The 21,749-nt window shown below is 40.6% G+C and overlaps 1 protein-coding gene across 1 annotated transcript in view; it reads right to left on the bottom strand.

Moving 5' to 3' along the window:
• Window positions 1–21,749, bottom strand: part of dachd (dachshund d) — a 296,027-nt gene that overhangs the window by 26,923 nt on the left and 247,355 nt on the right. The gene's annotated exons all lie outside the window — the stretch shown is intronic.

Genomic DNA, 21,749 nt, shown 5'->3' with positions numbered 1-21,749 from the left:
GGTGCCTGTCAAACCTACAGGATGACATCATCCACCATTCATCACCAACAGAGGGCCAGGCAGGGCCCTGCCATCTGCTGTACACACTATCCATAACACACCAGAGAGAGAGAGAGTGGTGTGTGTATGCGTGTGTATGTGCAAAATATCTATCTGTGTCATCATTGATATGTTTCTATATGTTTGCTTTGGTAGTGTATGTGTTGAACACTTCCATAACAATAAAGACTTCTGAATTTAATTCAATTGAATTCAGAGAGAGCACTCGATACAGAAAGAGAGAGATATTACACTCCGTCGGGAAGAGGTTCCACTTTGCCAATAAAAACTTCTGAATTGAATTAAATTGAATTGAGAGAGAGATAGCTAGATAAAGAAAGAGAGAGAGAGAGAGAGAGAGAGACATTACACTCTGTCAGAAAGAGGTTTCACTTTGTGTAAGTCAACCACTTATACCACGCACACGCGCAGATTTATTTTTGTAACATTTCAGGACTTTTTGGGGAGTGAAAATGTTTGACCATTACAAATCCTATTTTCCCTAACCCTAAACCTAACCCTACCCCTAACCAAACCTAACCTTAACCCCCAAAATCCTAACCTTAACCCTAACCTCAACCCCAAAACCCTGAACCTAATCCTTAAAATAGCATTTGAAAAAAATTCAGGACATGAGGTCCTGACTTTTCAAAAAAAGTGATTTGTTTCCCTACCTTTTCAGAACATTCAGGTGAATTGTTAGGACATTAGGGTCCTGATAAGGTAGGAAAACAAGTACTCACACACGCCTCAAAATGATATGTTATATGTGCCATCAGTTGTCCCTGTTTTCTCCATTTTTATCAAATCCACTCTTATTCTTCTAATGCTGCACCCTGACTGTGCTCTGTGCAGGTCCCCTCTCTCCTCTCTCATCCACTATTCATACATGTGTACGTGGCAGAGTGAACGCTGCACAAAAACAGACAAGCTCCCTCCTCACAGTCTCTCTCTTTCCCTCCTCACGGTTTCGCTCCCTCCCCCCCTCTCTCTTTCTCTCTCTCCTCCCATCAATATTCACTAACGCCAGCAAAGTGGTAGGAACAGCTGGTCGGCCATTAATTAGTTTAAAGTATTTATTTCACCCATCCTCAGAGCAGATTGAGCAAAAACATTGGAGATTATTTAGAGCATCTGCAAATGCCCTGGAAACATGGGCTCACCAGCAGGCAGTGGAGTATTAGAATTGTAATTTTTGGGGAGAGGGAAAAAGAGAGTGCAATATGCACTGTTGGTCCGTGGAGAGCGGCAACAGCCTCTCTGCTCTTCTTTCCTCCTCTTGTTTTATACTTTCACTCTTGTTGAATGGATACCTAATGGATTCAAATCAGTTTATCATTTGACCTCATGAAAAAAGAATGAACGTTTAAGAAGTCACTGCTGTGGTAATTTGCTGTGGTTCATGTTTTTACTGCTTTACTGTGGGATGACTGACCATATGAAAAAATGGCACCCTCTCTAACAAGAGCTCCAGCGAAAAACTCATTTGAAGCAAGAAATACACTTTTTTTTTGTTTTTTTGTTTTACTGTTACACTGAAATGTTACGAATAACTACTATATAATTTAAAATACTTGGCATGGCACATGATTGGAATGGCGCCCAATGCCTTAAAGCGGCTGACAACACTATAAACATAACCACCGAACTCCAACGACCTCTGATGTTCATATACATGTACAACATATACCATTTGCATTCATTACATTACACTTCATATAGCCCCCTCTCTGATGACTACTGCAAATATCTCTGTCCAATCAAATCATCAGAACTGCTACCAATGCTAGTAGACTTCAACATAGTGCCATCCAAGCTCATCACTAAGCTCAGGGCCATGGGTCTGAACACCTCTCTGTGCAACTGGGTCCTGGACTTCCTGATGGGCCGACTCCAAGTGGTGAAGGTAGGCAACAACACTTCCACCACGCTGATCCTCAACACGGGGGCTCCATATGGAGAGGGTGGACAGGGTCAAAAGCTTCAAGTTCCTCGGCGTCCACAACAACCTCAGGAGGCTGAAGAAATTCGTCTTGGCCCCTAAGACCCTCAAGAACTACAGATGCATCATTGAGAGCATCCTGTCGGGCTGTATCACCGCCTGCTACGGCAACTGCAACGTCCACAACCTCAGGGCTCTCCAGAGGGTGGTGTGGTCAGCCCAACGCATCACCAGGGTCACACTGCCCGCCCTCCAGGACATCAACAGCACCTGGTGTCACATGAAGGCCAAGAAGATCATCAAGGACCTCAGCTACACGAGCCACTGCCTGTTCACCCTGCTACCGTCCAGAAGGTGGAGACTGTACAGGTGCACCAAAGCTGGGACCCAGAGACTGAGAAACAGCTTCTATCTCCAGGCCATCAGACTGTTAAACAGTCACCACTAGCCTTAGTCACAGTTCTCGCTGGCTACCAGCCTGTACTCTACCATGATCCTTAGAGATGTATGTACATAGAGTAATTGAACACTGGTCACTTTAACAATGTTTACATACTGTATTCTAGTCATGGCTCGTCCTATATAACTACTGCTGTACATATCTTTTCTATTCATATACTGTTCATACTGTCTTTACTAGAGGTCGACCGATTATGATTTGTCAACGCCGATACCGTTAGCGATTATTGGAGGACCAAAAAAAGCCGATGCCGATTAATCGGACGTTTTTTTGTTTTTTTTTGTAATAATGACAATTACAACAATACTGAATGAACACTTATTTTAACTTAATATAATACATCAATAAAATCTATTTAGCCTCAAATAAATAATGAAACATGTTCAATTTGGTTTAAATAATGCAAAAACAAAGTGTTGGAGAAGAAAGTAAGAGTGCAATATGTGCCATGTAAGAAAGCTAACGTTTAAGTTCCTTGCTCAGAACATGAGAACATATGAAAGCTGGTGGTTCCTTTTAACACGAGTCTTCAATATTCCCAGGTAAGAAGTTTTAGGTTGTAGTTATTATAGGAATTATAGGACTATTTCTCTCTATATGATTTGTATTTCATATACCTTTGACTATTGGATGTTCTTATAGGCACTTTATTGCCAGTGTAACAGTATAGCTTCCGTCCCTCTCCTCGCTCCTACCTGGGCTCGAACCAGGAACACATCGACAACAGCCACCCTCGAAGCAGCGTTACCCATGCAGAGCAAGGGGAATAACTACTCCAAGTCTCAGAGCGAGTGACGTTTGAAACGCTATTAGCGCACACCCCGCTAACTAGCTAGCCATTTCACATCAGTTACACCAGCCTAATCTCGGGAGTTGATAGGCTTGAAGTCCTAAACAGCTAAGAGCTGCTGGCAAAACGCATGAAAGTGCTGTTTGAATGAATGCCACTGGTAGGCACCACGAGCCTGCGAGTGCCTACCACAACTCAGTCAGACTGCTCTATCAAATCATAGACTTAATTATTATAATAATTATAATATAATAAACACAGAAATAAGAGCCTTATGTCATTAACTTCTCTAGGGTAGGGGGCAGCATTTTCACGTTTGGATGAAAAGCATACCCAAATTCAACTGCCAGGTACTCATCCCCAGAAGATAAGATATGCATTAGTGTTAGTAGATTTGGATAGAAAACACTCTGACGTTTCTAAAACTGTTTGAATCATGTCTGTGAGTATAACAGAACTTATCTAGCAGGCGAAACCCAGAGGACAAACCATTCAGATTTTTTTTTGAGGTCACTCTCTTTTCAATGAGATTTCATTGGGAAACCAGATTTCTAAGCGACCTGCTTGCAGTTCCTACGGCTTCCACTGGATGTCAATCGTCCTGAGAAATTGGTTGAGGTTATTCCTTTGTGTAATGAAGAAGTACGGCCATCTTGAAGTCGAGTCACTCTAGGTGTCCTGTTTGATCGCTGGCTTTAGTTGGTTTTAATCCTGTATTGAACACAGATCATCCCGTCTTCAATTTTATCGATTATTAACGTTGAAAAATACCTAAAGTTGTATTACAAAAGTAGTTTGACATTTTTTGGCAAAGTTTACAGGTAACCTTTGAGATATTTTGTCGTCACGTTTGAGCAAGTTGTAACCTGTGTTTGTCTGGATCAAACGCGCCAAATAAATGGACATTTTGTATATATATATCGATGGAATTAATCGAACAAAAGGACCATTTGTGATGTTTATGGCCATATTGGAGTGCCAACAACAGAAGCTCGTCAAAGGTAAGGCATAAATTATATTTTTATTTCTGCGTTTTGTGTCGCGCCTGCAGGGTTGAAATATGCGTATCTCTCTTTGTTTACAATGGTGCTATCCTCAGATAATAGCATCGTATCCTTTCGCTTAAAAGCCTATTTGAAATCTGACATGTTGGCTGGATTCACAACCAGTGTAGCTTTAATTTGGTGTCTTTCATGTGTGATTTAATGAAAGTTTGATTTTATAGTAATTGTCATAGTAAAAACAAAGCCTGCATTTTCTCAGGCTTTTTGCCAAGTGAGACAGTAGCGGCCGGTCTAAACTCTGATTTTTGGATATAAATATGAACTTTACCAAACAAAACATACATGTATTGTGTAACATGAAGTCCTATGAGTGTCATCTGATGTAGATCATCAAATGTTAGTGATTCATTTTATCTCTTTCTGCTTTTTGTTACTGCTCTCTTTGGCTGTCTTTTTCTGTGACTTGGCTCATACCTAACATAATCGTTTGGTGTGCTTTCGTCGTAAAACCTTTTTGAAATCGGACACTTTGGCTGAATTTACAACAAGTGTATCTTTAAAATGGTGTAAAATACTTGTATGATTGAGGAATTTAAATTATGGAATTTCTGTTGTTTTGAATTTGGCGCCCTGCAGTTTCACTGGCTGTTGACGAGGTGGGACGCTACTGTCCCACATACCCTAGAGAAGTTAATATGGTCGAATCCGGAAACTATCATCTCAAAAAAAAAACATGTATTCTTTCAGTGAAATACGGAACCGTTCTGTATTTTATCTAACGGGTGGCATCCATAAGTCTAAATATTCCTGTTACATTGCACAACCTTCAATGTTATGTCATAATTACGTAAAATTCTGGCAAATTAGTTCGCAACGAGCCAGGCGGCCCAAACTGTTGCATATACCCTGACTCTGCGTGCAATGAACGCAAGCGAAGCGCCAAGTTAAAAAAAAATACAAAAAATATTTATAATCATGAAATCACAAGTGAAATATACCAAAACACAGCTTAGCTTGTTGTTAATCCACCTATTGTGTCAGATTTTGAAAATATGCTTTACAGTGAATGCAATCCAAGCGTTTGTGAGTTTCTCAATTACTAGACAAAACAGTAAGAACAGCTAGCCGCAAATTAGCTTGGTCACGAAAGTCAGAAAAGCAATACAATTAATCGCTTACCTTTGATGATCTTCGGATGTTTGCACTCACGAGACTCCCAGTTACACAATAAAAGTTATTTTTGTTCGATAAAGATTAGATTTATAACCAAAAACCGGCATTTGGTTTGCGCGTTATGTTCAGAAAACCACGGGCTCGTTCCGGTCCTGAAGGGCAGACGAAAATTCCAAAAAGTATCCGTAATGTTCGTAGAAACATGTCAAACGTTTTTTATAATCAATCCTCAGGTTGTTTTTAACATACATAATCGATAATATTTCAACCGGACGGTAAACTATTCAATACTACAGAGAAAGAAAATGTCGAGCTACAACTCTCGGGCACATGAACTAATCAAAGGACACCTGACGCGTTTTGATAAATCTCGCTCATTTTTTCAAAATAAAAGCTTGAAACGATGTCTAAAGCCTGGTCACGGCCTGAGGAAGCCATTGGAAAAGGAATCTGGTTGATACCCCTTTAAATGGAGGAGGGGCAGGCAATGGAACAGGGATTTTTCCAAATAAAAGGCACTTCCGGGTTGGAGTTCCTCAGGTTTTCGCCTGCAAAATCAGTTCTGTTATACTCACAGACAATATTTGGACAGTTTTGGAAACTTTAGAGTGTTTTCTATCCTAATCTGTCAATTATATGCAAATTCTAGCATCTGGGCCTGAGAAATAGTCCGTTTACATTGGGAACGTTATTTTTCCAAACATAAAAATAGTGCCCCCTAGCTGAAAGAGGTTAATATTGCCTGCTAACCTGGATTTATTTTAGCTAAATATGCAGGTTTAAAAATATATACTTCTGTGTATTGATTTTAAGAAAGGCATTGATGTTTATGGTTAGGTACAGTCGTGCAACGATTGTGCTTTTTTCGCAAATGAGCTTTTGTTAAATCATCCCCCGATTGGCGAAGTTGGCTGTCTTTGTTAGGAAGAAATAGTCTTCACACAGTTCGCAACGAGCCAGGCGGCCCAAACTGCTGCATATACCCTGACTCTGTTGCAAGAGAAGTGACACAAAGAAATTAATGTTAGCAGGCAATATTAACTAAATATGCAGGTTTAAAAATATATACTTGTGTATTGATTTTAAGAAAGGCATTGATGTTTATGGTTAGGTACACGTTGGAGCAACGACAGTCCTTTTTCGCAAATGCGCACCGCATCGATTATATGCAACGCAGGACACGCCAAATAAACTAGTAATATCATCAACCATGTGTAGTTAACTAGTGATTATGATTGATTGATTGTTTTTTATAAGATACGTTTAATGCTAGCTAGCAACTTACCTTGGCTTCTTACTGCATTCGCGTAACAGGCAGGCTCCTCGTGGAGTGCAATGAGAGGCAGGTGGTTAGAGCGTTGGACTAGTTAACCGTAAGGTTGCAAGATTGAATTGAAATCTGCCGTTTCCAGCTATAATAGTCATTTACAACATTAACAATGTCTACACTGTATTTCTGATAAATTTTATGTTATTTTTATTGACAAAAAATATGCTTTTCTTTCAAAAACAAAGACATTTCTAAGTGACCCCAAATTTTTGAACGGTCATGTATATATACATATATAATATATATATATTCTGATCTCTGTCATTGCTCGTCCTGAAATGTCTTAATTTATTTATTGTGTGTATTCTTTTTTTATTTATTTTATTGCTAGGTATTACTGCACTGGTGGAGCTAGGAACACAAGCATTTAGCTGCACCTGCGATAACATTGATTTGATAGAAGGCCTGTTGTTGTAGCTTTGTAATTGATTTGTACTGTATGCACTTTGTCCCTTATTTAGTTTTGGCATTCATCATAAATCATTGCTTTAACAAACTACGGCTTTGCACTCAGCAGGCCTCCCCTTCTGCAACACGCCGGCAGATCACAGAGAATATTTGATCACTTTGTTGCAGAGGAAACAACCTGTCACGCGGCACGGGAAAAGCAAACAGCTTTGTGTTCTGTTCCAGATAGACTCACAACTACAGAGCTGAACTGCACCGCTTGTCAGAGTACGTGTAATTTTCAACAAAAGAGGTGTGTGCGCAAATACAGGCAGGTTGACAAGAGCACATGGAAGCAAACAGTTAATTCAATCAATATTCAGTAATCACTGTTTGTTCAACTCCGTGTTTATTGCAGTGAAACTCCAGATTTGTTTTTTCTTCTTCAGGCTTTCACCAGGTCTGTCCTCAACTCCCTTCACTTCATCTCCTACAATCTCCTCCTCTCCTCTTCTCTCCTCCCACATTCTCCTCTTATCTTCTCCTTCCCTCTCCCCTACCACCCCTCTCCTCCTCTCCTCTGGCATGTGTTTGCATGTTTATTCCTCACCATCGCTCCGGCATCATTGACTTAAACTTAATTACGGCGACAGACGCTGGAGTGATGGGGCCGCTGGAGTGGAGTGCCGCGTTTCCAGGTGATACGTCTCCTCCAGCGAGCAGCTGTGACAGCCTCTTGTGCTATATGTACTGTAGGCTACTCTCTATGGTAAAAGTGTGGTAAAGGGCCTCCGCTGTGAAATACAAACCTCCCTCTCGCGTGTCTGCCATGTCACAAATAACATTTCATGCCACAACTGTTTTGGCTGGATAATAGGAGCCACAAATGAAAAATGGGGATGCAGTAGGCCTAAATACAATGGCGAATGAAATACCATCATTTAAAAAAGAAAGCCCCCATCCCTCTCTTCCTCTTCTCCTCCCTCCAGCCCTCAATAGCAGTTGGGAGTCCTTGACAGTGGGATAGCAATGATGAATCACCTATAGTTAATTTTCTCACTTCACAATGTGCTGTGGTGCCTCTAAAACAGGAGGCCATGGAATTTATTTGACAAACTACGGATGTAAAAAAAAAAAGATCACTCAGAGGAATCTGGGCTTATCTCCAATTTACATGTTATTAGATTTGTGTTGTGCGAGGAGCGCCACTCGGACCTAGCTATGCTGAGGAGGGAGAAGAAGACGGTCTGCACAATAATGGAAGATAAAACATGTCTCAAATCCACTCGAAAGCCTTTGAAACGTTTGATGGAGAGTCGCAGAGAAGGGAAAGCGAGAGGAGGACGCAACTAAATACTGCCTCGGATTTCAATATGACAGACATGCATTGGCTATCTGCGGTAAATCAACAGGAAACCTTGGGAAATTGAGCCACAATCTCTGGATAAATAGCTGTAATTGACCTTGGGAGTTTGAAAATGTGCCATATGTTTTCTGGTTCCTGTGTTTGAATCCGGAGCTCCCTCGGGAGCTTTCAGCTGAGGGGGGGAAAGAGATGAGGAGAAAATGACACATGAAGAGAGAGAGAGAGAGAGAGAAAGAGAGAGAGAGAGGAGACAGATGGAAGTATAAGATACTGTAGATAAAATGATAGATTAGGGTAATGTAAAAATATATAGTGAGAAGCCAGTAGAGAGAAAGAGGCAGGAGGAGGGAGAGAGTGGGAGAGAAAGAACAACCCAACTGGGAAAAAACTGGTTGAATGAATAAAATGATTCATATAATGCTAAATTCACAATCGACAAGAATATAAAATGTATAAATACATATCAACTGAAAGTCAAGTTTCATCAGTCCATTGTTCATGTCAACACTAAGTTATTCAAAATAGCACCTTATTCCCTATTTCCACGTCATTTCAACAAAATAATTGAATATGATGACGTTTAATCAATGTGGAAAACTGATTGGATTTGCAAAAAGTAATCAACGTAAGCTAATATTGTATTTTTTTCCACCCAACTTTTAACTGAAATCCAATGACATGGTGAAATGTTCTGTTGATTTCACATTGAATCCACGTTAGTTGACAACTCAACCAAATGTAAATCAAAACTAGATGTTGAACTGACATCTGTGCCCAGTGGGAAGATAGCGAGAGAGAGATAAAGAGAGACCGACCCAGGCAAGAGAAGAGCAGGACACAGAGACAGAAGGCGAGAGCGCAAGAGAGATAGAAAATTGAGATCGAGAAAAATACAGCCTCTCTCTGCAGGCTGTGCATTTAGCTGGGGCCAGGGAAGTCAGTGTGATATATTGACAGGTGAAGTTTGTGTCCTTGCAAACGGTGTGTTCCTCCCAAAAAGATAACGGAGTGCTAAAACCTGGAAATTGTCAGTGGGGCCGACACAAAGCCGGACGGCGTCCTTTCAGCCAGGCACAATTACATTTTATTTGACCTGCCATTAGAGTGGTTGAGGAGGGAGGAAGTTGTCCTCTTTCAAATGGAGTGGCTGTGACCTCTTAGGCTGCTAATAGAAGATGATGGCACCGCGCGACTGTAGCAGTAGTTATTAGATTGTTTTTAACTTCACCTTGTCAAATAAACCCTATGGGCCGTTAGCTCGCGAAACAATTGCACAGCGCACCTTGCTTCAATCGAGAAAGTAGCATTTGAAATAAGCAACATGGTTGCATTGTATGTCAAAATAGTGATATTTAACTGTTGTATACTGAACCAAAAATATAAACGCAACATGTAAAGTGTTGGTCTACTGTTTTATGAGCTGAAACAAAATATTCCAGAAATGTTCTATACCCACAAAAAGCTGATTTCTCGTAATTTTGTGCACAAATTTGTTTATATCCCTGTTAGTGAACATTTCTCCTTTGCCAAGATCAATCCACCTGACAGGTGGGGCATATAAAGACGCTGATTAAACAGCATGATCATTACACAAGTGCACCTTGTGCTGGTGACAATAAAAGGCCATTCTAAAATGTGCAGGTTTGTCACAATGCCACAGATGTCTCAAATATTGAGGGCGGGTACAATTGGCATGGTGACTGCATGAATGTCTACCAGAGCTGTTGCCAGATCATTTATGTTTATTTCTCTATCATAAGCCGCCTACAACGCTGTTTTAGAGAATCTGGCAGTATGTCCAACCGGCCTCACAACCAAAGACCACATGAAACTACGCCAGCCCAGGACCTCCACATCCGACTTCTTCACCTACGGGATCGCCTGAGACCAGCCCCACGGAGAGCTGATTAAACTGAGGAGTATTTATGTCTGTAATAAAGTAATTCTGATTGGCTGGGCCTGGCTCCGCAGTGGGTGGGCCTATGCCCTCTCAGGCCTACACATGGCTGCGCCCCTGCCCAGCCATTTGAAATCCATAGATTAGGGCCTAATGAATTTATGAAGAATGTACAGATTTTCTTGTATGAACTGCAACTCAGTAAAATCATTGACATTTTGCAATGTTACATTTCTATTTTTGGTCAGTATAGTTACAGCGTATGTCACCTAAGTTGGACTTAACTCTCCAGTTGTGCTGACGTTCAGATAATGTTTGTTTCAGGGTGTACAAAATATTCATCTGATGTTGCAAGAATGTTGACAGAACAGCCTTTCTGAGTTCTTTAAAGGTTCCCAAAACATGTTGTGGGAACAGTGTGGGTCCATTACAAGAGATAGGTTCCCAAAACACAAACTATGCTCAGTTGTGATGAAATTCATACATTGTTAAAGTGAGGTTGCACAGGACACTATCTTGATGTTGACAGAAGTCCTAGTCGAAGTTCTTTAAAGGTTCCCAGAACATTACATTTAGGTATGGGAGTTGTCTGGGATGTTGCAAGAATATTCGTGTGATATTCACATAGGTTGCACAGAACATTCCCACAATGTTGCACAATGTTCCCCAATTCCCAAATAAGTCCGTTTTTATGACATTCATAGCATATTTGTTTTAGGTTTAACATAATGTTCCATTGATGTTTACGTAATAAACATTTTACTTTGTCTTGGAGGTCCTCAGATCATTTCAAGAAAATGTACAGATTGTTATATTTAGGTTTTACCGTATTATTACCACAACATTCTCAGCACAGTTGTAGCTCCTTAAAGCATAAGAAAGCAGATTGGAATACATCCCCATTATGTTTCTCAACAGATTTAATGGCAATTCACATTTGAAGACTGTATTGTAGGTGATATAGAGACACGTGGCACATTACTTTCATAGGACAATTAAACAGCATTTAATCAAACGTAAACATATTTTTTACAATTCATATGTTGACAATCTACACATTATTTCATTCATAGGACATTTAAATCATACAAACTCAACCATATATTTTACACTTCATTTTTGTATTATTTGTATTTATTCAGGGGAAAACCCATTGAGACCATGGTCTCATTCCCAAGGGTGCCTTGATCACAACAATACAACAATCAATACAACGTCATACAAAACACAAACGTATGAAAAACCGTTAGTCCTCAGCCACTAGGTCCTCAATTAACACCCTAAACTGCACGAGTGGCAACAGAACACCTAATTGTAATGAGTTCCGAAAATGTATCCAGCAGTGAGGTGCATTAAAACAAAAGCAGATTGCCGGATTGGGTGGAGACCCGAGGAACCTCAAGAGTTAACCAACCCTGTGAACGAGTTTGGCAACTCATGATTTTATACGTCAACAACGAAGTTGAAGTCGGAAGCCTGTGTAGAAGAGCTTTGTAAACAAAAAAGGGAAAAGTGAAGTGATTTACGGGACTTTAATGAGGAAGGATCAGCCAACCTTTTGATTCAGGAAGCAGTGATGAGTATTAAAACGGTCACCTGTGATGAAACGAAGGGCGTTAATGGTAGACGGCATCCAAAGGTTTATGAGTAGTGGCTGCTGCATTCTGGTAAATGGTGTCACCATAGTCAAGAACTGCCAGGAAAGTTAACTGTACTAGATCGATTTCTAAAAAAAAGAAGCCCACTTTAAATCTTAGCTCATCAATATGTTTTTTAAATGTTAAATCCTTGTCAATCTAAATGCCCATATATGTATAGGTGGGAACCCGGTCGATGGGAGAACCATTCAATTAATAAATATGTAGTCCATATGATTTTTTGGGGTGAGAATTAGAGAACAACTTAGTCTTTTCCACATTAAGTAAAAGTTTTAAACCAACTAGGGCAACAAAGTCAGATTGCAGCTCTAACAACGCCTGGTCTACAGTTGGAGCAGTGGCATACATAACAGTATTGTCTGCATACAGATGAGTATTACAAGTTTTAACAGATAGACCTATATTATTTATATAAATCCACTAGAGATTCTGGGTTCGAGTCCAGGCTCTGTCGCAGCTGACAGCGACCGGGAAACCCATGGGGTGGCGCACAATTGGCCCAGCGTCGTCCGGGATAGGGGAGGGTTTGGACGGTAGGGAAGTCCTTGTCCCATCGCGCACTAGTGACTCCTGTGGCTGGCTGGGTGCAGCGCACACTGACACAGTCACCAGGTCTATGGTGTTTCCTCCCACACATTGGTGCGGCTGGCTTCCGGGTTAAGTGGGCATTGTGTCAAGAAGCAGTGAGGCTTGGTTGGGTTGTGTTTCAGAGGATGCACGGTTCTTGACCTTTGCCTCTCCCGAGTCCGTATGGGAGTTGCAGCGATGAGACAAGACTGTAACCACCAATTGGATACCATGAAACTAGGGTAAAAAAATAAATAATGTATATATACATTGTCAAGAGAACAGATCCCAATACCTACCCCTGTGGTACACCTTTCATAATATCCAGGAAACTAGAAATCACCCATTTTGTCCTGTCTGACAGATAATTCTCAAACCATGTGCAAGAAGCCTGATCCAGGCCTATATCAGTCAACCTTTGAATGAGACTGTGATGGTCAATAGTGTCAAAGGCCTGGGAAAGGTCTATAAGCACAAGGAATTATATGATCTAAGCAATTGAACACATCTTCTAAAAGAAGTGTAGCAGCTGAAACGATTCCGGTCTAAAACCGGATTGGTGCACATTAAGAATAGAGCGGGAAGTAAAAACAGTTCTTAACTGACAGTTGGCCAGAGATTCTAAAACTCTGGAAAGGCAAGATAATTTGGAGATTGGATGGTAGTTATCTAAGTCAGAAGGATCTCATCCTTTTTGGGAAGGACATGTGCCGCTCTCCAGGTCTTAGGGATAACACCAGAAACAATTGACAAATTAAAGATATAGGTAAATGGTTCTGCAATAAGTGGGACAGTGAGCCGCAGTAAGCAGGGATTAAGTGAATCAGCCCCTATGGATGTATTAACATCAATCTTTAGCAAAGCACTTAGTACATCATAGACATCAAACATAAATTAAAATAAAGTTTGTAAATCTATTAGTGCATCATTCTCTACAATCTGTTCTGAGGTGACTAGAGGGCTCCCTATCCTTTCAAACAAAAATGGTAATCAAAAGCACAACAAATTTCAATTTTGTCTAGTATGGGACCAGAGGCTGTCAGAACCTGCTGGGGAAATGAGGGGGTGGAGTTTTGTTTAACAGATTTTACCACTTTCCAGAAGTAAACTGGATTACCAACACTCTTCGACAAAATATGTTGATTTTGCTTTTTTTTTATTTTTTTGTCTGATTTTTATGTCTGAAGGACTGCCAATCAGACATAGTTGAACAGTCAATTTTTACCCAATGTTAATTTATGTATATTTAGTCTAAATTCTGCACTTCTGACTGGATTTATAAATCTGAACGAAATAACGACATCCTCTCTTTTAGTAGATTATATCTGAGCCTCAATTTCTGTTCATTTCAAAAGACGCATGTGTTATTACACATGTGGAATTGAACCTGCAATCTTCAGCTTTGCAGTCAAAATCATTAACCCTCTGTCCCACCACGGATAGCTATGGTGTAGTGTTTTTCCGCCCCGGTCTAATATGGTCAATCAGGACACGCCAGCATGTAGTCCATAAAATAGTGACATTTAACCATTGTAGTTAAAACACCTAAAGTAGGCTTTCACCATTTACAAACGGTGTATCCATAGGATGATTTTGGATTCCCCCTAAAGCAGGTGTGTAGATACATAGAGAGAACATATTGCAGAAACGTGTACATCCACACAGGAGAGATTCCTTTACCATGACTAAGACCTGCATATGTTGTGCATATGTCCAGGTTTGGTTGAAATATATACCCTACAAGGTCAGGAGATCAACTCTGCATCTGGGTACACACTACATAGGCACGCAGGCCTCCAGATGTTTTGGGCAGGATTTTACAGGTAACATTTGGCTTCCAACCTCTTAATCGCAGCAGGAAAATCAAGCCTTGTGTTCTCTCTCTTTCTATCTCCTCCTTCTATCTTTCTATTCTCCATCTTACCCTCTGTCTCACCAGTTCCCTCCCGCTCTCTCCCGTTCCCCCTCTCCCCCTGATTCGTCTCCCTCTTTCTCCCTCTCGCTATTTTCCTCTGTCTCCCGCTCTGTCCTCTTCCCCTCTCTCTCTCCTCCACTTTCCTAATGTTCCCTTCACTTAGAGATGAAATCGCTTGCAGCCCAAACCCATTTGAGAGAGAGAGAGAGAGAGAGAGAGAGAGAGAGAGAGAGAGAGAGAGAGAGAGAGAGAGAGCGAGAGAGAGAGAAGGTGAGCGGAATAATCAGTGTGGCCAGTGGGCCGTGTTTCCTAAACTCTCTCCTCCAAACATTACTGCCATAAAATTAGCGCCGGGGACCTTAAAACGCTGACATTTACCATGACTTTTGGGAAAGTGACACCCTCATATTTTCTCGTAGGATGTCATTGAATTTCAACTGCCCTATGGGCTGAGCTTTTCCATTAATAACCAATTCAGTGTGTCACTCCATCCATCCCTCCCTCTTTCTCTCTCTCTCTCTCCTCACTTCTCCCCTCTCTTTTTCTCACCCCCTTCGGTCTCTCTCTACCCCTCTTTAGCCCATTCTCCCCAACCCCCCCACCTATTTCATGTAATGACGCCTTTGGTTTGCCTTAATAGATTGAAACATATTCCCAAGGCCATGGGTAGACAGTGGCACGCGGATGGACGGGCTACATGGAGGAACTATTCATACATCCTTCAGTGTCTGAGGGGCTGTCAGAGGAGACGCAAGGAAGCGACGTTAACTCTGCTCAAAACAGATATGACACACCGATCTTTAGCTTTTTCTTCAGCACAGACACACCAACCGCTTAGCTGGATGAATAATAACCGATACGATATTAAAACTATTTGCATGTTAATAATGTTTCCACGTCAGAAAAAAGAAAAGAATATGTGATGAGGGTTAAATCAAAGTGGAAAAATGATTTGATTTGCAAAGTCATAAAAAAATATACAGTATATATATATATTTTGTACTTTTTCTCCTAAATTTCATGATGTCTAATTGATAGTTACAGTCTTGTCGCATCGCTGGAATTCCCGTACGGACTCGGGAGAGAGCCATGCGTCCTCAGAAACACAACCCTGCCAACCCGCTCACAACCCAGAAGCACCAATGTGTCATAGGAAACACCCTACAACAGCCAATCAAAGTCAGCGTGCGTGCACGCATCCGGCACACCACAGCAGTCGCTAGAGCACAATGGGACAAGGACATCCCGGCCGGCCAAACCCTTCCCTGGGATTGAACCCGGGTCTGTAGTGACGGCTCAAGTACTGCGACGTAGTGCTTTAGACCGTTGCGCCACCCGGGAGGCCTCAACAACCCAACTTTTAACCTAAATCAAATGACATGGTGACAGTTTTTGTTGATTTCACGTTGAATTCACAGTAGTTGACAACTCAATCAAATGTAAATCTAAACTAGATGTTGAACTGCCCAGTGGAAGTAGCCTAAGAGAAAACATTCAATGTAGCCAAAGATTATAGGGTGCCCTAGAACACACTTGTCAACTCTTTGGGTTCCCACCCTGCCTGTCGCAATAATTCCTCCCTAGCATTTTCATTTATTTTTATGTCAAACACCGTATTCAAAGTGCACACCATTATATTTAATTGATAAGGCCATCGAAGCCGGTGTTTGGAGGATATATTGGCATGGGTGTTGTTTGTTGAGGGCCGGCAAACCGTGCAAATATATCCTCCAAACACCGGCTTCGAGGGCATTATCACTTTTATACAATGGCTTACCAGCATATTCAAATAATGATTGACATATCTTATTTAAAAATGTTATTTAGATTAATTTATTCATACTAATTCATCCTTCCACAAGATATACAGTGGCTTGCGAAAGTATTCACCCTCCTTGGCATTTTTCCTATTTTGTTGCCTTACAACCTGGAATTAAAACAGATCTTTGGGGGGGGTTGTATTATTTGATATACACACTTTGAAGATGCAAAAAAATAAATATTGTGAAAAAAAACAAGAAATAAGACAAAATAACAGAAGACTTGAGCGTGCATAACTATTCACCCCCCCAAAGTCAATACTTTCTAGAGCCACCTTTTGCAGCAAATAAGCTTGGCACATCTAGCTACTGGGATATTTGCCCATTCTTCAAGGCAAAACTGCTCCAGCTCCTTCAAGTTGGATGGGTTCCGCTGGTGTACAGCAATCTTTAAGTCATACCACAGATTCTCAATATGATTGAGGTCTGGGCTTTGACTAGGCCATTCCAAGACATTTAAATGTTTCCCCTTAAACCACTCGAGTGTTGATAAAGCAGTATGCTTAGGGTCATTGTCCTGCTGGAAGGTGAACCTCCATCCCAGTCTCAAATCTCTGGAAGACTAAAACAGGTTTACCTCAAAAATTTTGCGCTATCCATCATTCCTACAATTCTGACCAGTTTCCCAGTCCCTGCCGATGAAAAACATCCCCACAGCATGATGCTGCCACCACCATGCTTCACTGTGGGGATAGTGTTCTCGGGGTGATGAGAGGTGTTGGATTTTCTCCAGCCATAGCGTTTTCCTTGATGGCCAAAAAACTAAATTTTAGTCTCATCTGACCAGAGTACCTTCTTCCATATGTTTGGAGAGTCTCCCACATGCCTTTTGGTGAACACCAAACGTGTTTGCTTATTTTTATCTTTAAGCAATGGCTTTTTTCTGGCCACTCTTCCGTAAAGCCCAGCTCTGTGGAGTGTACGGCTTAAAGTGGTCCTATGGACAGATACTCCAATCTCCGCTGTGGAGCTTTGCAGCTCCTTCAGGGTTATCTTTGGTCTCTTTGTTGCCTCTCTGATTAATGCCCTCCTTGCCTGGTCTGTGAGTTTTGGTGGGCGGCCCTCTTTTGGCAGGTTTGTTGTGATGCCATATTCTTTCCATTTTTAATAATGGATTTAAATGGTGCTCCGTGGGATGTTCAAAGTTTCTGATATTTTTTATAACCCAAACCCTGAACTGTACCACTACACAACTTTGTCCCTGGCCTGTTTGGAGAGCTACTTGGTCTTCATGGTGCCGCTTGCTTGGTGGTGCCCCTTTCTTAGTGGTGTTGCAGACTCTGGGGCCTTTCAGAACAGGTGTATATATACTGAGATCATGTGACAGTTAGATTGCACACAGGTGGACTTCATTGAACAAATTATGTGACTTCTGAAGGTAATTGGTTTCATAGCCTCTTAAGAATCCGCCCCGTTTTTTCAATTTTCACCTAAAATGACATACCCAAATGTAACTGCCTGTATCTCAGGCCCTCAAGCAAGGACATGCATATTGGTGGTACCATTTGAAAGGAAATACTTTAAATTTTGGGGAAATGTGAAAGGAATGTAGGAGAATATAACACAATAGATCTGGTAAAATATAATACTAAGAAAAAAACAACGTTATTTTGTATTTTTTTTGTACTATCATCTTTGAAATGCCATAATGTATTATTCCAACCCAGCTGAAATTTATATTTTGGCCACTAGACGGCAGCAGTGTATGTGCAAAGTTTGACTGATCCAATGAACCATTGCATTTCTGTTAAAAATGTTGTATCAAGACTGCCCAAATGTGCCTAATTTGTTTATTAATAACTTTTCATGTTCAAAACTGTGCACTCTCCTCAAACAATAGCATGGTATGCTTTCACTGTAATAGCTACTGTAAGTTGGACAGTGCAGGTAGATTAACAAGAATTTAAGCTTTCTGCCAATATCAGATATGTCTATGTCCCGGGAAATGTTCTTGCTACTTACAACCTCATGCTAATCGCATTAGCCTACGTTAGCTCAACTGTCCCGTTTCCGTTTTTTTTCTTCTCCATTTTTAAACAAGTAATTTTTTTCATTTCACTTCACCAATTTGAACTATTTTGTGTATGTCCATTACATGAAATCCAAATAAAAATCTAATTACAGGTTGTAATTAAACAAAATAGGAAAAAAAACAAGGGGGATGAACACTTTTGCAAGGCACTGTAGTCTCGACACATATATAGCGTTGCTACCCAAGCCGGCTGGTCGTTCACTCGGACGTTGAAATGTCTATTTACATCCATAACAATGAGTTAATGAGGTGCGATTTCGCCTGGCACAGAAAATGTGCTCTCTCGTCAGGACACTGTTGTTCAGAGGAGCTAGCCAACAATATAGCTAACACGATCACTTCAAACTGAAGCTGGAAAGACTGCAAACTAGCTGCACTTCATTTCGTTGTACATTTTTTCAATTGACATTTCTTGGTATATATCCATAAAAATAATGCCAGCTGATTCATGATTTCGACTGGCTGAGAAACGCTGCCTGTCTGTCTGTCTGCTTCGTCCCGACCCCGACATATTCATTACTACGGGACAGCTGGAGATCGAATTTGAATATTGAAACAATGTTGCAAATGTCAGAGAGACAGACAGCAATGTTTAAACAAATCACCACTGTTGAAAACTAAATGTTAGTCTTAAAAGAAATGTGAGATAATGTCTTAAATGCTTTTTATAGTGGAGATCAAGTTTATAATTTGCCTGTCTAGACTGATGAGACAGCGGATTGCGCAGTTAGATGGAACAGAGTAAATAGACATTTTAACGTCAGAACGAACGACCAGCCGGCTTGGGTAGCAAACCTAGATTTGTGTCGGGACTAGTATGAATAATAAAGTTTTTAATTAAAATATGTAAATAATTATTTGAATATGTTGGTAACCCGTTGTATAAAAGTGATAATGCCCTCGACTTTATCTCGGGCCTAACAACACCTGTGCCATCATATCCTCCAAACACCGGCTGTGAGTGCATAATTACTTAAATAGAATTTCCATTTCCATGATTCCAACAGTTCACCTAAGTGTTTTGCTCTAAATCACAAGTCAAATCGCAATTGCAACATTTTGTTAAAAACGAGGCCTTCATTTTTTGCCCATATCTTGCCGCACTAAGTGACAGTGTGGAAATGATCTCAAATGTATGAAAAATATTTTTGGAATGGAGAAAGACCCATTGAAATCACTTAGAATGTACGTTTTGCCACCCAAGGGTAACGCACTACTCATAAAGCAAACTTTGAACTTTTATTATTCAAAAACATAAAATACCGTCAAACACATAAAAAAAAAAATGTATACCGTGATATGATATTTTGGCCATATCGCCCAGCCCTACTCAGAGGTATCTATCTCCTGAAATTTAAAGAAAGAACTGCAGGATTTCTTGAACGGCCTGTTAATTAAGGTGAACATCTGTTTTTTGGGGGAGAAAACAGAGACAGTAGATCTTGCTGCAGATTATGTCCTGGCCTGTCATAATATAAGAGAGATGATAGCTCCTGCCATGTCATACACATGAGCCCTTGTAGATTTCATTCCTCAACTGCTTCTTTTTTGTGTATTATTTTCCATGTATATTGTTTTTGTTGATACATATTATTGTTGCTCAAACATAATGCTAATTTATGTAAAACTTAATTTACATTGCTTTGGCAACAGTAGCAACCACCCAATAATGCCAATTTAATTGAGAGAGAGAGAGAGAGAACAGAGCAAGAAAGAGAGAACAGAGAGAGCGAGAGACGGCAGTAGCGAATCAGTGTTGACACCCATTTGGAGAGGGGAAGAAGATATCTTGTCTTTTTATACGGCCCATGTCATATTTATTGCATAAAGGTCAGGGTGTTCATTTATTCAAAGTCAGCGTTTTCCCTCTCTTCACTCTCCTCCATGTAATAAATGCACGGGGCTATGTCATTATCGCTCCGTCGAGGATTACAGGCTCTACTAACTGCAGAAAAGCCTACAGGACTTCGGTTTCTGGCAGGCCGGAGCACCAGACCTGGGTTCAAATACTATTAGAAATGATTTCAAATACTTATACTTAGCTAGATTGAGCAGGCTGGGCGCAATGACACCAGATAAAAAAAAATCTAAACTGCAAACCCACCCATCTGGCACTCCAGGCAGCCTAAAGCAAATGGTAAAAGTAGTTGAAAGAAGAAATTAGCTCTTTAAAGGACTCCTCGCCATTTTAACGTGTTAAAGGTTAGAGTCGTCAATACAAAATGTATTGCATTGGATTTATTGGCCCCTGTACTTGATGTTGCATTTTGATAAAGACCTTTATAAATCTAATCTATGTACTTACCAACGGCAGTTAACTTCACTTGAACTTGAACAATACTTGACATTGGAGAGATGCTGTAATGCGGTAGTGAGACATGCCATTGATACCAAGAGACCAAATGATGAGCACATTAGAGGGTGTGTACAGTGTCTTTGACCAATCGACAGACATTGACCAAAACCACTCATTGAACTGACAGTAGAATTCTTGAGATGAAATGAGCTTTGACTATTGATCAAGTGTTTAACCTCTATCGCTAAACTCTCAAAGAAGATCATGTGTACTGAATACTCTCCTAATCACCCTGGCTAGTGTTACTCTTACTTTACTCTAATGTTACTATGAAACCTCATTGCTTAGTCGGATGGAAAGTAGACTGAAACACGTTTTCCTCTAGGATTTTGCATGTGCTTAGCTCAATTCCTGTTTTTTTTCCCTGAAAAACTCCCCATTCCTTAACGATTACAAGCATACCCATAACATGATGCAGCCTCCACTATGCTTGAAAATGTGAGAGTGGTACTCCGTAATGTGTTGTTTTGGATTTGCCCCAAACATAATACTTTGTATTCGGGAAGTGCTTTGTTGCAAACAGGATGCATGTTTCTGTTCAATTAGGTTAGTATTGTGGAGTAACTACAATGTTGTTAACCTGTCCTCAGTTCTCTCCTATCACAGCCATTAAACTCTGCATACGTTTTAAAGTCACCATTGGCCTCATGGTAAAATCACTGAGCGGTTTCCTTCCTCTCCAGAAACTGAGTTAGGCAGGACGACTGTATCTTTGTAGTGACTGGGTGTATCAATAGTCTTTGTGTTTGAATCTATATTTGAAATTCACTGCTTGACCGGGGACCTTACAGATAATTGTATGTGTGGGGAACAGAGATGAGGTCGTCATTCAGAAATCACGTTAAACACTATTATTGCACACAGAGTGAGTCCATGCAACTTATTGTGTGACTTGTTAAGCACATTTTTACTCCTGAACTTATTTAGGCTTGCCATAACGAAGGGGTTGAATACCTATTGACTCAATTTATACTTCTAGACATTTCAGCTTTTCATTTAATTAATTTGTCAAA

The sequence above is a fragment of the Salvelinus namaycush genome, chromosome 19 (assembly GCF_016432855.1).
Source record: "Salvelinus namaycush isolate Seneca chromosome 19, SaNama_1.0, whole genome shotgun sequence".
Classification (NCBI taxonomy): Eukaryota; Metazoa; Chordata; class Actinopteri; order Salmoniformes; family Salmonidae; genus Salvelinus; species Salvelinus namaycush.
This window is presented reverse-complemented; position numbering and strand designations above follow the sequence as displayed.